The sequence below is a fragment of the Ovis canadensis genome, chromosome 12 (assembly GCF_042477335.2).
Source record: "Ovis canadensis isolate MfBH-ARS-UI-01 breed Bighorn chromosome 12, ARS-UI_OviCan_v2, whole genome shotgun sequence".
Lineage (NCBI taxonomy): Eukaryota > Metazoa > Chordata > Mammalia > Artiodactyla > Bovidae > Ovis > Ovis canadensis.
Window position 1 is genome coordinate 76,891,068 of NC_091256.1, and position 14,316 is coordinate 76,905,383.

Sequence of the window (14,316 nt, forward strand, 5' to 3'; positions counted from 1 at the left end):
AGTATTTTATTGGAGCAACAGGTAGCCATCTGGAAAAAATAAAATAAAGCTCAAACTTTATGCAAAATCAACTTCATATAAATGAAACTGTAATTTTAAAAGTACTGGACAAAGCATCAGACAGAGGAGCCTGGCGGGCTATAGTCCATAGGGTGGCAAAGAGTCAGACACAACTTAGCAACTAAACACGCATGAGCTCACATGGGACGTTTATGCCATAGAAAACTAGGCAAAGGTTAAAAGAGAAACAGAAAGCAATTTATGTTTGAAAGAAGAGAAAGATCTCTAGGATACATTTTTAAGGGGGGGGAAGAAAGATATGAAATGGGTCACATAGTAGCCTACCATTTATGTAAAAAGAGAGAAAAACTGATAATATATACAAGTTTGTTGGTTGTCTTTCGGAGCAGGGGGAGTAGGTAGTTGGCAGATGAGATCTGGAGAGAGCTTTTTTACTACATATCCTTTTCAGTTCAGCTCAATTCAGTTGCTCAGTCTTGTCCGACTCTTTGCAAACCCATGGACTGCAGCATGCCAGGCCTCCCTGTCAGTCACCAGCTCCCAGAGTTTACTCAAACTCATGTCCATTGAGTCAGTGATGCCATCCCACCATCTCATCCTCTGTCAGCCCCTTCTCCTCCCACCTTCAATCTTTCCCAGCATCAGGGTCTTTTCTGATGAGTCAGTTCTTTGCACCAGGTGGCCAAACTATTGGAGTTTCAGCTTCAACATCAGTCCTTCCAATGAATATTAGGACTGATTTCCTCTAGGATGGACTGGTTGGATCTTCTTGCTGTCCAAGGGACTCTCAAGAGTCTTCTCCAACACCACAGTTCAAAAGCATCAGTTCTTTAACACTAAGCTTTCTTTATAGTCCAACTCACATCCATACATGACTACTGGAAAAACCAGAGCCTTGACTAGACACAGACCTTGGTTGGCAAAGTAATGTCTCTGCTTTTTTATATCCTTTTATGCCTTTAAATTTTTGAATCATGTAAGAGCATTGCCTACTTTTTTAATAAAATAAAATATGACTCCATATATATTCATAGTAATGTCTCAGCGTTTTAGGACTTTTTTTTTTTTTTGATTCCCTATAAGATAGGTAGTTCAGAGAGTTCTGAAGTCAGGCTTTCTGGGTTCAAACTCTGATTCCACCAGCAACCGTAAGTAATCTACTTAACTTCTCTGTGCTTTAGCTTTCCTATTTTCCAAGATGGGGATCATCTTGAGAACTGAAGGACAGAATGCTTGCACTGCTTAGCCCAATGCTGGACCCAGAATAAGGCCACACCAAAGGGTAATGAGCATCATTTCTAATTTGCTGTGAATATCAAAGCAGCAGAAATTTTAAAGCAAAAGCTGTTCTCCTAAGTCTTAATTTTGTTATTCTGTGAAATGTAAGTAATTTAAACTGGTCCATTTAACAAATGGAACATGATGGATGGATAATAAAAATGCCAACACTAATAGCTGGCAAATATTTTCTCATTAAGACATTTTTTTCATCATCTATTGTTCTCGTTTTCTCTCTTTCACTATGTTGTGTTTTTCTTAAGCTGTAAAATATTATTTACAAAATGCTTGCTGGCAACATCATTGTCCTTTCCACAATCAAATATGAAACTATCAGTAGAACCCTGAACCTACCTCTTTGCATGCTGTTTTTTGCGTGTCAGCAGTTCTGGTCACCCTATCATCTCCTGTGAGCCCCTGAAGAACAAAGACCACAGTAAGTGATCACTGTCATATCCCCGGTACCTGCCACGATGCCTGGAGCATAAAGGCATTCAGTAAAGAGTTGTTGAATGAATGGACAAATGAATGAATTCATACTTGTGTTCATGAGAGAAAATGGAGGGAAAGTAATCCTCTTTCTACTTCTGCAGCCTTGCACAGTCAAAAGAAAGCGAGTGAGATGCTAAGGTTCATGGAAAGTTCAGCAACAAAGAAAGAGGTTTCGTCTTCTTATCCAGTTCCTGGGCTCATTGAGTTCACGTTGCTTAGAGATTCTCTCTGGTTGCAGTTCTGAAAACTATTGTAGGACAAGTGAAGAAAACACTTATGGAATACCTACTGTGTATGAGGTACTGTATTAGACACTTCAATACATTGTTTAAACCTCTCAACAATAATAAGAGGTAAATGTTATTCCTACTTTGTAGATAAGAAAGGGGTTATCTTCTAAAGGAGGTACACAAACTATTCAATCGTAGAAATTAGCCAATCCTAAAACATTCCATCTATAGCTCAATAGCCTGAACTCTGCCTATCTAATTTCAGAATTAACTACAGTATCTTTCTCAAGCAAATGTTCTAACTTGGAAGCCAAACTGTAGGGTAAGATAAAAATAATACAGCCATACCTCTATACATATTTCTGATCACTTTTAAAGTAAAAATATATAGCTCTAAGATAGCTGCTCAAAAGGTACTTGCAACGAAGTAGTCTGGAATTCCATTAGGACTTATCTTGGTAGATTTCTCTTTGACTTACTATCTAGACACTTTGTGGGGGAAATTAAGAGACACAGTGAATGATTATACTATTGCTTTTTATCATCCCTTGCTGATGAATATAACCACTAGGGTAGCCGATGATTAAATTTTAAGTGTCAATTTGGCTAGGCTATGGTACCCAGCTGTTTGGTCAAATGGTCTAAATATTGCTGTGGAGGTATTCTGTACATGTAATTAACATCTATAATCAGTGCACGCGTGCGTGTAAGTTGCTTCACTTGTATCCAGCTCTGTGACTATGGACTATAGCCCGCCAGGCTTCCCTGTCCATGGGATTCTCCAGGCAAGAATACTGGAGTGGGTTGCCATGCCCTCTTCCAGCAGATCTTCCCCACCCAGGGATAAAGTAAAGGAGATTACTCTCAATGAAGTGGATGGGCCTCATTCAAATAACTAAAAGCCATAACAGCAAAAATTAAGGATTTCTGGGAAGGAAGGAATTCTGAGTCAAGACTAATAGAAATCTTTTCAGGATTACCAAGCTGCTGGCCTGCCCTGTGAGTTTTAGACATACCAGTCTCCATAATCAATTCCTTAAAATTAAATATCTTTATATTTATTTACATAAATGTAAAGTAATTTGGGAGAAGAGCATTCATAATGCTCAGCTGTAAGAATCAAAACATTCAAAATTTTATTTGCATTTTTAGCAGCACCATGAGGCTTATGGGATTTTAGTTCCCCAACCAGGGATTGAACCCTGGCCACATAGTAAAAGCACCAAATCCTAACCACTGGACAGCCAGGGAATTCCCCAAATACTTTCTGTTTAATCAGAAGTTACACTGATATCTTTTAAGCTTTGGGAGTAAAATATTCATATGGGGGCTGTGGCATTGTGAATTATAATAAGAAATATATATTTGGTCTTCATCCCCATTTCTGGTACAGAGTTCCTAAAACCCCTGAAATTTCATAAATGTGAGAACGATAAAATGTCTTTTTTATGTTAATGAGTGGAGAGGGTGCGAGGCAAGGGGGGTTGGTTGCCAGGGAAAGTCAACCCCAAAGGGAGAGGGGCTGGAGGTTGAACCAGTTGCCATTGGCCAACGATTTAATTAGCCATGCCTATGTAACGAAGTTTCCATGAAAACCCAAATAGACCAGGTTCAGAGAGTTTGCAGGGGCTGGAAGACTGGTGCTCGAACAGGGCAGGGAAGATTTGTGCCCTTTCCACATGCCTGCCTTCTGGCTATTCCTGATTGGTACCCTTTTATCATCTACCAATGATCTGGTAAGTAAATTGTTTCTGTGAGACACTCTGGCAAACTAATTCAACCCAAGAAGAGAGTAGGGGGAACCTTTGATTTTCAGCTAGTTGGTCAGAAGTACAGGTAACAACCTAGACTTGAGATGGGCATCTAAACTAGGGGGTGGGGACAGATAGTCTTGTCAGACTGACCCCTAACCTACAGACTCTATCTCCAGGTAGATCGGTTCAGTTCAGTTCAGTTGCTCAGTCTTGTTCAACTCTTTGCAACCCCATGGACTGCAGCACGCCAGGCTTCCCTGTCCATCACCAGCTCCTAGAGCTTGCTCAAACTCATGTCCATCGAGTCAGTGATGCCATCCAACCATCTCATCCTTTGTCATCCCCTTCTCCTCCTGCTCTCAATCTTTCCCAGCATCAGGGTCTTTTCAAATGAGTCAGCTCTTCTCATCATGTGGCCAAAGTATTGAAGTTTCAGCTTCAACATCAGTCCTTCGAATGAACACTCAGGACTGATATCCTTTAGGATGGACTGGTTGGACCTCCTTGCAGTGCAAGGGACTCTGAAGAGTCTTCTCCAGCACCACAGTTCAAAAGCATCAATTCTTCGGTGCTCAGCTTTCTTTATAGTCCAATTCTCACATCCATACATGACTACTGGAAAAACATATGGGTTTTAATATATAATTCATTTCCAGTTCTAATATATATTTATAAGTTGTGTTTCTCTGGAGGATTGTGACTGATATAGAAGCTATGCTATTTGCAACAGATCAAAAATAAACTAGTATTAAGAAGACTGAAATAATGAGGAGTCTGAGTCTCTTACTGGCTAACATTTATTCAGAATCGTTAATTCCAAATCTGCTTTGAAGTCCTACAGTCTCTAACTATAGTATAAAAAGACCCATCATTTTTAAAAAGTAAAATTAACTGCAGGTCATTTTAATTTCTAAAACACATGTGATTTATTTAAACACTCTGAAGCACTACTTTTAGGGATACCATAGGATTTTTCTTTCACTCGTTGGGTTTTATCCAGGTTGTATTACGATATCCATCTTTAGATGTGCCCCTAAGCTTTTAAACTTTACTAAGTTTAAAATCACTAAAATATGAAATAAGAACTATCAGGAAAGTAACTGGAGCAGCCACACACACCAAAAAAAAAACAAAAAAAAAATTGGAGGAAAACACCGCAATGCTCTGAGCAATTAGGGGACAGTCACTTAGCAATATTGAACAGAAAAGAGAGAATAAAGCACAAAGTGAACAGACTTTTCTGTAAAGTGTTTGAATCTCAAGTGTTGAAAACATGCATTTGGGACTTCCCTGGCAGTTCAGTGGTTGGGACTTCATCTTCCGGTGTGGGGAATGTAGTTCAATCCCTGGTTGGGGAGCTGTGGTCCCATCTGTCTCGAAGCCAAGGAGTCAAGGCATGGGGTGAAGCGGTGTTATGGCAAATTCAGTGGATACTTTAAGAATGGTCCATATTGAAAGAATTTTTTTTTTTTAACAAAAGCATGTTGAAAAGTAAAAGAAAAAATGTCTAATTCTCTCAAGTTTATATAGGGAGACACCATAGGTCTTTAAGGAGCACCTATCATGGACCAGAGTCCTGGCTGGGAGTTGGACACAGCTCTCCCATCAACAAACATTAGAGTCTAGTGGAGGAGACTGTCAGACATGTAAACAAACAATTGCAATGTATTGCAACGTGCTTTGTAGAATGATTTCATTTACGCTGATTTGGGAGAAAACTTTCCGTAGGCAGGAAGGACAGAAGAATGACTGCACTAAAGAAAGAGAGATTGCAAAGAGAAGGTAAGAGCCTTTCAAAGAAGGTGAACTTTCACCCAGCTCTTGAGGTAGACAGGGCGCGTCATTTGAGAGTGAAGAGAAAAGGATCAAATCTCTCCAGGCAGGAGATTTCCAAAGGCGCAGAATTCAAGTTAGGGCCAGACTAGCAGCCTAACTTTGCTGTAGGGTATGTGGTGGGGCATTGCACAAGGTAAAGTAAGAAAGATAGGAGTTACTGAGAGCCCGGAAATGGGGGAAGGCGGAAGACAGCTGGATGTTTGGTTTGGGAAACATGGCTGTAGAAAACAGAAGGCTGGAGACAGACAGGACGAACTGCTTTGGGAGGAAGAAGATGAGCTGAGTAGGGGAATGATGAGATTGAAGAGCTATTGGAATGTCCAGGTGGAAATTTCGAGGAATCACAATAACCCAGGTCTGCCACTTGGGAGAGAGATTAGGCTAAAAATATCGGTTTAGTCCTCATTAGCAAACTAAATGAGATTCCCCAGAGGAAGAGGGCCGGATGATGATAGGCGAGAACCAAGGACCAAAACTGCTGAATCCTAATATTTCAGAGGCAGACGAAAAGAACAGCCCTGCAGGATGCTGCAAAAGGTCAAGGAGCTATTATTGTGCTGTTTGGTTTTAATGTGGCAAATTATATATGACATGAAACACACCATATTAACCACTGTTAAGTGCACAGTTTAGTGGCATTAATTACGTCTACCACACTACGCAAACCATTACAGCTATTTCCAAACAGAAACCCTATAACCTTTATGTAATAATTCTCCATTGCCCCTAACCCAAGCCCCTGATAACTTCTAGATGACTTTCTGTCTCTAAATTTAACTGCTCTATGTACCACATATAACTGGAATCATACAATATTGTCCCTTTGTGTCTTATTTATTTCACTTAGCATTGTCTCAAGTTTCATTCATGCTTCATTCCTTTTTATATATTTTGAGTTTATATGCGCACTTATGTCTGACTCTTTAGCCCACCAGGCTCCTCTATCCATGGGATTTTCCATGCAAGAATACCGGAGTGGGTTGCCATTTCCTTCTCCAGGGGGTATTCCCGATCCAGGAATCAAACCTGTGTCTCCTGTGTCTCCTGCATCAGAGGAGCTGATTCTTTACCCACTGAGACATTTTATATGTTGTGCCTTTTTAAAAATCAGGAAATAGAGGCAGAGAGAATAGTCACTAAGGGCATACTAGGGTTATTATTAAGGCTTACCCACTGGGGCTTGTCAGAGGGAGAAAGAAAGGAGATAAATCAACTGAGAGGCCAGAACTGAAAGTCAAGTGCAAAAACCATGATGAACTATGAACTCTGTGGTAGGGCAGACAGACATATGGAGGTTGGAGGTTGCTGGGGATATCTTCATCTGAGAACCAGGGAGCAAAGTGTATCTGGACTGATGCATGAACCCAACACAATATTCCCCTCTTCTGATGGGAAGGCCTGGTGGGAATTAGTTCTGTCTGAACAGTTCCACAGGCCCTGGGTGGAGGGGTAAGGGGTCAGGTGGGAGCTGTGACTCACAGTTCAGTTCAGTTCAGTCACTCAGTCATGTCTGACTCTTTGCGACCCCATGAATTGCAGCATGCCAGGCCTCCCTGTCCATCACCAACTCCCGGAGTTCACTCAGACTCACGTCCATCAAGTCGGTGATGACATCCAGCCATCTCATCCTCTGACGTCCCATTCTCCTCCTGCCCCCAATCCCTCCCAGCATCAGAGTCTTTTCCAATGAGTCAACTCTTTGCATGAGGTGGCCAAAGTACTGGAGTTTCAGCTTTAGCATCATTCCTTCCAAAGAAATCCCAGGGCTGATCTCCTTCAGAATGGACTGGTTGGATCTCCTTGCAGAAGAGTCTTCTCCAACACCACAGTTCAAAAGCATCAATTCTTCAGTGCTCAGCTTTCTTCACAGTCCAACTCTCACATCCATACATGACCACTGGAAAAACCATAGCCTTGACTAGATGGACCCTTGTTGGCAAAGTAATGTCTCTGCTTTTGAATATGCTATCTATGTTGGTCACAACTTTTCTTCCAAGGACTAAGTGTCTTTTAATTTCATGGCTGCAATCACCATCTGCAGTGATTTTGGAGCCAAAAAAAATAAAGTCTGACACTGTTTCCACTGTATCCCCATCTATTTCCCATGAAGGAATGGGACCGGATGCCATGATCTTCGTTTTCTGAATGTTGAGCTTTAAGCCAACGTTTTCACTCTCCTCTTTCACTTTCATCAAGAGGCTTTTTAGTTCCTGTTCACTTTCTGCCATAAGGGTGGTGTCATCTACATATATGAGGTTTTTGATATTTCTCCCGGCAATCTTGATTCCAGCTTGTGTTTCTTCCAGCCCAACGTTTCTCATGATGTACTCTGCATAGAAGTTAAATAAGCAGGGTGACAATATATGGCCTTGACATACTCCTTTTCCTATTTGGAACCAGTCTGTTGTTCCATGTCCAGTTCTAACTGTTGCTCCCTGACCTGCACATAGGTTTCTCAAGAGGCAGGTCAGGTGGTCTGGTATTCCGATCTCTTTCAGAATTTTCCACAGTTTATTGTGATCCACACAGTTAAAGGCTTTGGCATAGTCAATAAAGCAGAAATGGATGTTTTTCTGGGACTGTCTTGCTTTTTCCATGATCCAACAGAGGTTGGCAATTTGATCCCTGGTTCCTCTGCCTTTTCTAAAACCAGCTTGAACATTTGGAAATTCACGGTTCACGTATTGCTGAAGCCTGGCTTGGAGAATTTTGAGCATTACTTTACTAGCGTGTGAGATGAGTACAATTGTGCAGTAGTTTGAGCATTCTTTGGCGTTGCCTTTCTTTGGGATTGGAATGAAAACTGACCTTTTCCAGTCCTGTGGCCACTGCTGAGTTTTCCAAATTTGCTGGCATATTGAGTGCAGCACATTCACAGCATCATCTTTCAGGATTTGAAATAGCTCAACTGGAATTCCATCACCTCCACTAGCTTTGTTCATAGTGATGCTTTCTAAGTCCCACTTGACTTCACATTCCAGGATGTCTGACTCACAGTTGCTATCTAAAGAAAAGTAAAGTAAAGTGCATGAGTCAGAGAAGAACATCAAAAAAACAGGTCATCAAGCAAAGTTAGAGAGAGGAGCTGAAGGGCAGCTCAAGCCAGGTGAAAGAGGAATATGCAGATGGAATGAGTGAGATACTCAGAAGCTAACATCAGAGGCTGAGTTCTATTAACAGAAGCTTTGTATGAGTAGGGCAGCTTCATTAAAAAGTGCTAAGACTGGAAAGATACAATGAGAGTGAATTCAAATGAAATGAATAATTGAAGAAAAATAAATCAGAATGTACAGGGCCATATTCTCCAAATATCTGCGCCAGATAATTGGGGCACGTATATATCACTCCTGGTTACCCCCCTGTTAATATTTTTGTCCCCAAAGCTTAAAAGTTAGCAATGCAATTTCTAATACTCCAAAAAAGTTATTCTGCTGCTGCTGCTAAGTCACTTCAGTCGTGTCCGATTCTGTGTTGACCCCATAGACGGCACCCCACCAGGCTCCCCCGTCCCTGGGATTCTCCAGGCAAGAACACTGGAGTGGGTTGCCATTTCCTTCTCCAATGCATGAAAGTGAAAAGTGAAAGGGAAGTCACTCAGTTCGCGATCCCATGGATTGCAGCCTACCAGGCTCCTCTGTCCATGGGATTTTCCAGGCAAGAGTACTGGAGTGGGGTGCCATCGCCTTCTCCGTTTAATTCTTATAGATGAACATTATAAATATTTCATCACTCATATTATTACATTATTGGTTGAGAGTTAAATTTCTTCTTAAATAACATTTATGTCAATGTAAATTTGTCACACAGCAAATGTGATCACTGAGCTTCTGAATCCACAAATTTACCAATTTTGCTGGGAAATGAAGCCAAAGAATTATAGTAGACTATAAAAAGGAATACCGTCCCTGGTGGCTCAGATAGTAAAGCCTCTGCCTACAATGCAGGAGACCCAGGTTCAATCCCTGGGTTGGGAAGATTGCCTGGAGAAGGAAATGGCCACCCACGCCAGTATTCTTGCCTGGAAAATCCCTTGGACGGAAGAACCTGGTAGGCTATAGTCCATGGGGTTGCAAAGAGTCGAACACGACTGAGGGACTTCAATTTCACTTTCACTTTCATAGAAGGACTGACCCAGACTTGCCTGTGAGTGTCCAGGAGTCTCCAGTGGAGGTGTGGGTCAGTGGTGGTCTGCTGCAGGGCTGGGGGCACTGAGTGTAGCAGTACATGCATGGGATCTTTTGAAGGAGGTCGCCATTATTTTCATTACCTCCACCATAGTTTGGCCCCAGGTAAACAGCAGGGAGGGAACACAGCCACACCCATCAACAGAAAATTGGATTAAAGATTTACTGAACATGGCCCCACCCAACAGAACCAGATCCAGTTTCCCCCTCAGTCAGTCTATCCCATCAGGAAGCTTCTATAAGCATCTTAACCTTCTCCATCAGAGGGCAGACAGACTGGAAACCACCATCACAAGAAACTAACCAATCTAATCACATGGACCACAACCTTGTCTAACTCAATGAAACTATGAGCCATGCCGTGTAGGGCCACCCAAGATGGACAGGTCATGGTGGAGAGTTCTGACAAAATGTGATCCACTGGGGAAGGGAATGACAAACCACTTCAGTATTCTTGCCTTGAGAACTCCATGAACAGTATGAAAAGGCAAAAAGATATGACACTGAAAGATGAACTCCGCAGATCAGTAGTTGCCCAATATGCTACTGGAGATCAGTGGAGAAAGAACTCCAGAAAGAATGAGGAGATGGAGCCAAAGCAAAAACAACACCCAGTTGTGGATGTGACTGGTGATGGAAGCAAGGTCCAAAGCTATAAAGAGCAATATTGCATAGGAACCTGGAATGTTAGGTCCATGAATTAAGGTAAATTGGAAGTGGTCAAACAGGAGATGGCAAGAGTGAACATCGACATTCTAGGAATTAGCGAACTAAAATGGACTGGGATGGGTGAATTTAACTCAGATGACCATTCTATCTACTACTGCGGGCAGGAATCCCTTAGGAGAAATGGAGTAGCCATCATGGTCAACAATAGAGTCCGAAATGCAGTACTTGGATGCAATCTCAAAAACAACAGAATGATCTCTGTTCATTTCCAAGGCAAACCATTCAATATCACGGGAATCCGTTTATGCCCTCATCAGTAATGCTGAAGAAGCTGAGGTTGAATGGTTCTATGAAGACCTACAAGGCCTTCTAGAACTAATATGCCAAAAAAGATGTCCTTTTCATTACAGGGGACTGGAATGCAAAAGTAGGAAGTCAAGAAACACCTGGAATAACAGGCAAATTTGGCCTTGAAGTACAGAATGAAGCAGAGCAAAGGCTAATAGAGTTTTCTGAAGAGAACACACTTGGTTATAGCAAGCACCCTCTTCCAACAACACAAGAGAAGACTGTGTACATGGACATCACCAGATGGTCAACACCGAAATCAGATTGATTATACCCTTTGCAGTCAAAGGTGGAGAAGCTCTATACAGTCAGCAAAAACAAGACCAGGAGCTGACTGTGGCTCAGATCATGAACTCCTTTTTGCCAAATTCAGACTTAAATTGAAGAAAGTAGGGAAAACCACTAGACCATTCAGGTATGACATAAATCAAATCCTTTATGATTGTACAGTGGAAGTGAGAAATAGATTCAAGGGATTAGATCTGATAGACAGAGTGCCTGAAGAACTATGGACAGAGGTTTGCGACATTGTACAGGAGGCAGTGATCAAGACCCTCCCCAAGAAAAAGAAATGCAAAAAGGCAAAATGGTTGTCTGAAGAGGCCTTATAAATACTGAGAAAAGAAGGGAAGCTAAAGGCAAAGGAGAAAAGGAAATATATATTTATTTGAATGTGGAATTCCAAAGAATATCAAGGAGAGATAAGAAAGCATTCCTCAGTGATCATTGCAAAGAAATAGAGGAAAACAATATAATGGGAAAGACTAGAGATATCTTCAAGAAAGTTAGAGATACCAAGGGAACATTTCATGCAAAGATGGGCTTAATAAAGGACAGCAATGCTATGGACCTAACAGAAGCAGAAGATATTAAAAAGAGGTGGCAAGAAGATCTTGATGACCCAATAACCATGATGGTGTGATCACTCACCTAGAGCCAGACATCCTGGAATGTGAAGTCAAGCAGGCCTTAGGAAGAATCACTACAAACAAAGTTAGTGGAGGTGATGGAATTCCAGTTGAGCTGTTTCAAATCCTAAAAGATGATGCTGTGAAAGTGCCACATTCAGTATGCCAGCAAACTTGGAAAACTCAGCTGTGGCCACAGGACTGGAAAAGGTTAATTTCACTCCAATCCCAAAGAAAGGCAATGCCAAAGAATGCTCAAACAACCACACAATTGCACTCATCTCACATGCTAGCAAAGTAATGATCAAAATTCTCCAAGCCAGGCTTAACAGTACATGAATCGTGAACTTCCAGATGTTCAAGCTGGTTTTAGAAAAGGCAGAGGAACCAGAGATCAAATTGCCAACATCTGTTGGATCATTGAAAAAGCAAGAGAGTTCCAGAAAGACATCTACTTCTGCTTTATTGACTATGCCAAAGCCTTTGACTGTGTGGATCACAATAAACTGGAAAATTCTGAAAGAGATGGGAATACCAGACCACCCGACCTGCCTCTTGAGAAATCTGTATTCAGGTCAAGAAGCAACAGTTAGAACTGGACATGGAACAACAGATTGCTTCCAAATAGGGAAAGGAGTATGTCAAGGCTGTATATTGTCACCCTGCTTATTCAACTTATATGCAGAGTACATCATGAGAAATGCTAAGCTGGAAGAAGCACAAGCTGGAATCAATATTGCCAGGAGAAATATCAATAACCTCAGATATGCAGATGACACCACCCTTATGGCAGAAAGTGAAGAAGAACTAAAGAGCCTCTTGATGAAAATGAAAGAGGAGAATGAAAAAGTTGGCTTAAAGCTCAACATTCAGAAAACTAAGATCATGGCATCTGGTCCCATCACTTCATGGCAAATAGATGGGGGAACAGTGACGGACTTTATTTTTTGGGGCTCCAAAATCACTGCAGATGGTGACTGCAGCCATGAAATTAAAAGATGTTTACTCCTTGGAAGAAAAGTTATGACCAACCTAGAGAGCATATTAAAAAGCAAAGACATTACTTTGCCAACCAAGCTCCGTCTAATCCAGGCTATGGTTTTTCCAGTAGCCATGTATGGATGTGAGAATTGGACTATAAAGAACGCTGAGCACCAAAGAATTGATGCTTTTGAACTGTGGTGTTGGAGAAGACTCTTGAGTGGCCCTTGAATAGCAAGGATATCCAAGCAGTCAATCCTAAAGGAAATCAGTCCTGAATATTCATTGGAAGGACTGATGCTGAAGCAGAAACTCCAATACTTTGGCGATCTGATGCAAAGAACTGACTCATTGGAAAAGACCCTGATGCTGGGAAAGATTGAAGGCGGGAGGAGAAGGGGACGACAGAGGATGAGATGTTTGGATGGCATCACCAACTCAAGGGATGTGAGTTTGAGTAAACTCCAGGGGTTGGTGATGGACATGGAAGCCTGGCCTGCTGCAGTCCATGGGGTCACAAAGAGTCGGACACAGCTGAACAACTGAACTGAACTGATGGAAGATCTGAATAATATTAACAAATAAAGTGTAATTGCCATGTACAGAACACTGGACCCAACAACCATCGACTACCTGTTATTGGGTTCACCAAAAAGTGCATTCGGGTTTTTCCATACTATGTTATGGTGAAAAACCAGAACACACTTTTAGGCTAACCCAATATTTTTCTAAGACACAGAAACATTTACAAATATTCTCCGTATACTGGGCCATAAAGCAAGTCATCATGGCTTCCCTGGTGGCTCAGAGGTTAAAGCGTCTGCCTCCAATGCGGGAGACCTGGGTTCGATCCCTGGGTTGGGAAGATCCCCTGGAGAAGGAAATGGCAACCCACTCCAGTATTCTTGCCTGGAGAATCCCATGGACGGAGGAGCCTGGTAGGCCACAGTCCACGGGGTCGCAAATAATCGGACACGACTGAGAGACTTCACTTTACTTCATGAATTTCAAAAGACTAAAATCATATATGGCTATGCTAGAAATCAATAATTTAAACATGATAACTAGCAATTAAGAAATATACTTCTAAATAACTCATGGGTCAAAAAAGAAATAGATATGGAAACTTTTAAATGCCATGAATCAAAACTTAGAGGATACTTCTAAGTTTCCAAAAGAAAATTTATAGATTTAATTGCAAAAATTATAAAATTTAAATTGCTGAAAATGTATGAACTAAGCAGACTTCTCAAGATGTTTGAAAAAATTTCAGCAAAATAAACCCAAACAAGAAGGGAGAACATAATAAAGTAAATTATAAGGAAAAAAATAAGGAAATAAAAAATAAAATATAATAGTATCAACAAAGCCATATATTTGTTTGAAAAAAATTAAACATTGATACACATCTATTGATATGGGTTAAGAAAGAACAAATAAGCATATCAGGATGGAAAAGCAGACACAATTATGGTTACTACAGACATTAGAAAGTTAATAAAATTATTCTACCAGAGCAAGGCAACAGATAATTCAGAAACTCACTTTGGTGTAATATGTATCCAACCAAATGGGAAAATCCAAGCTCAGGCGATATGAGTGTACTCTTGGGACT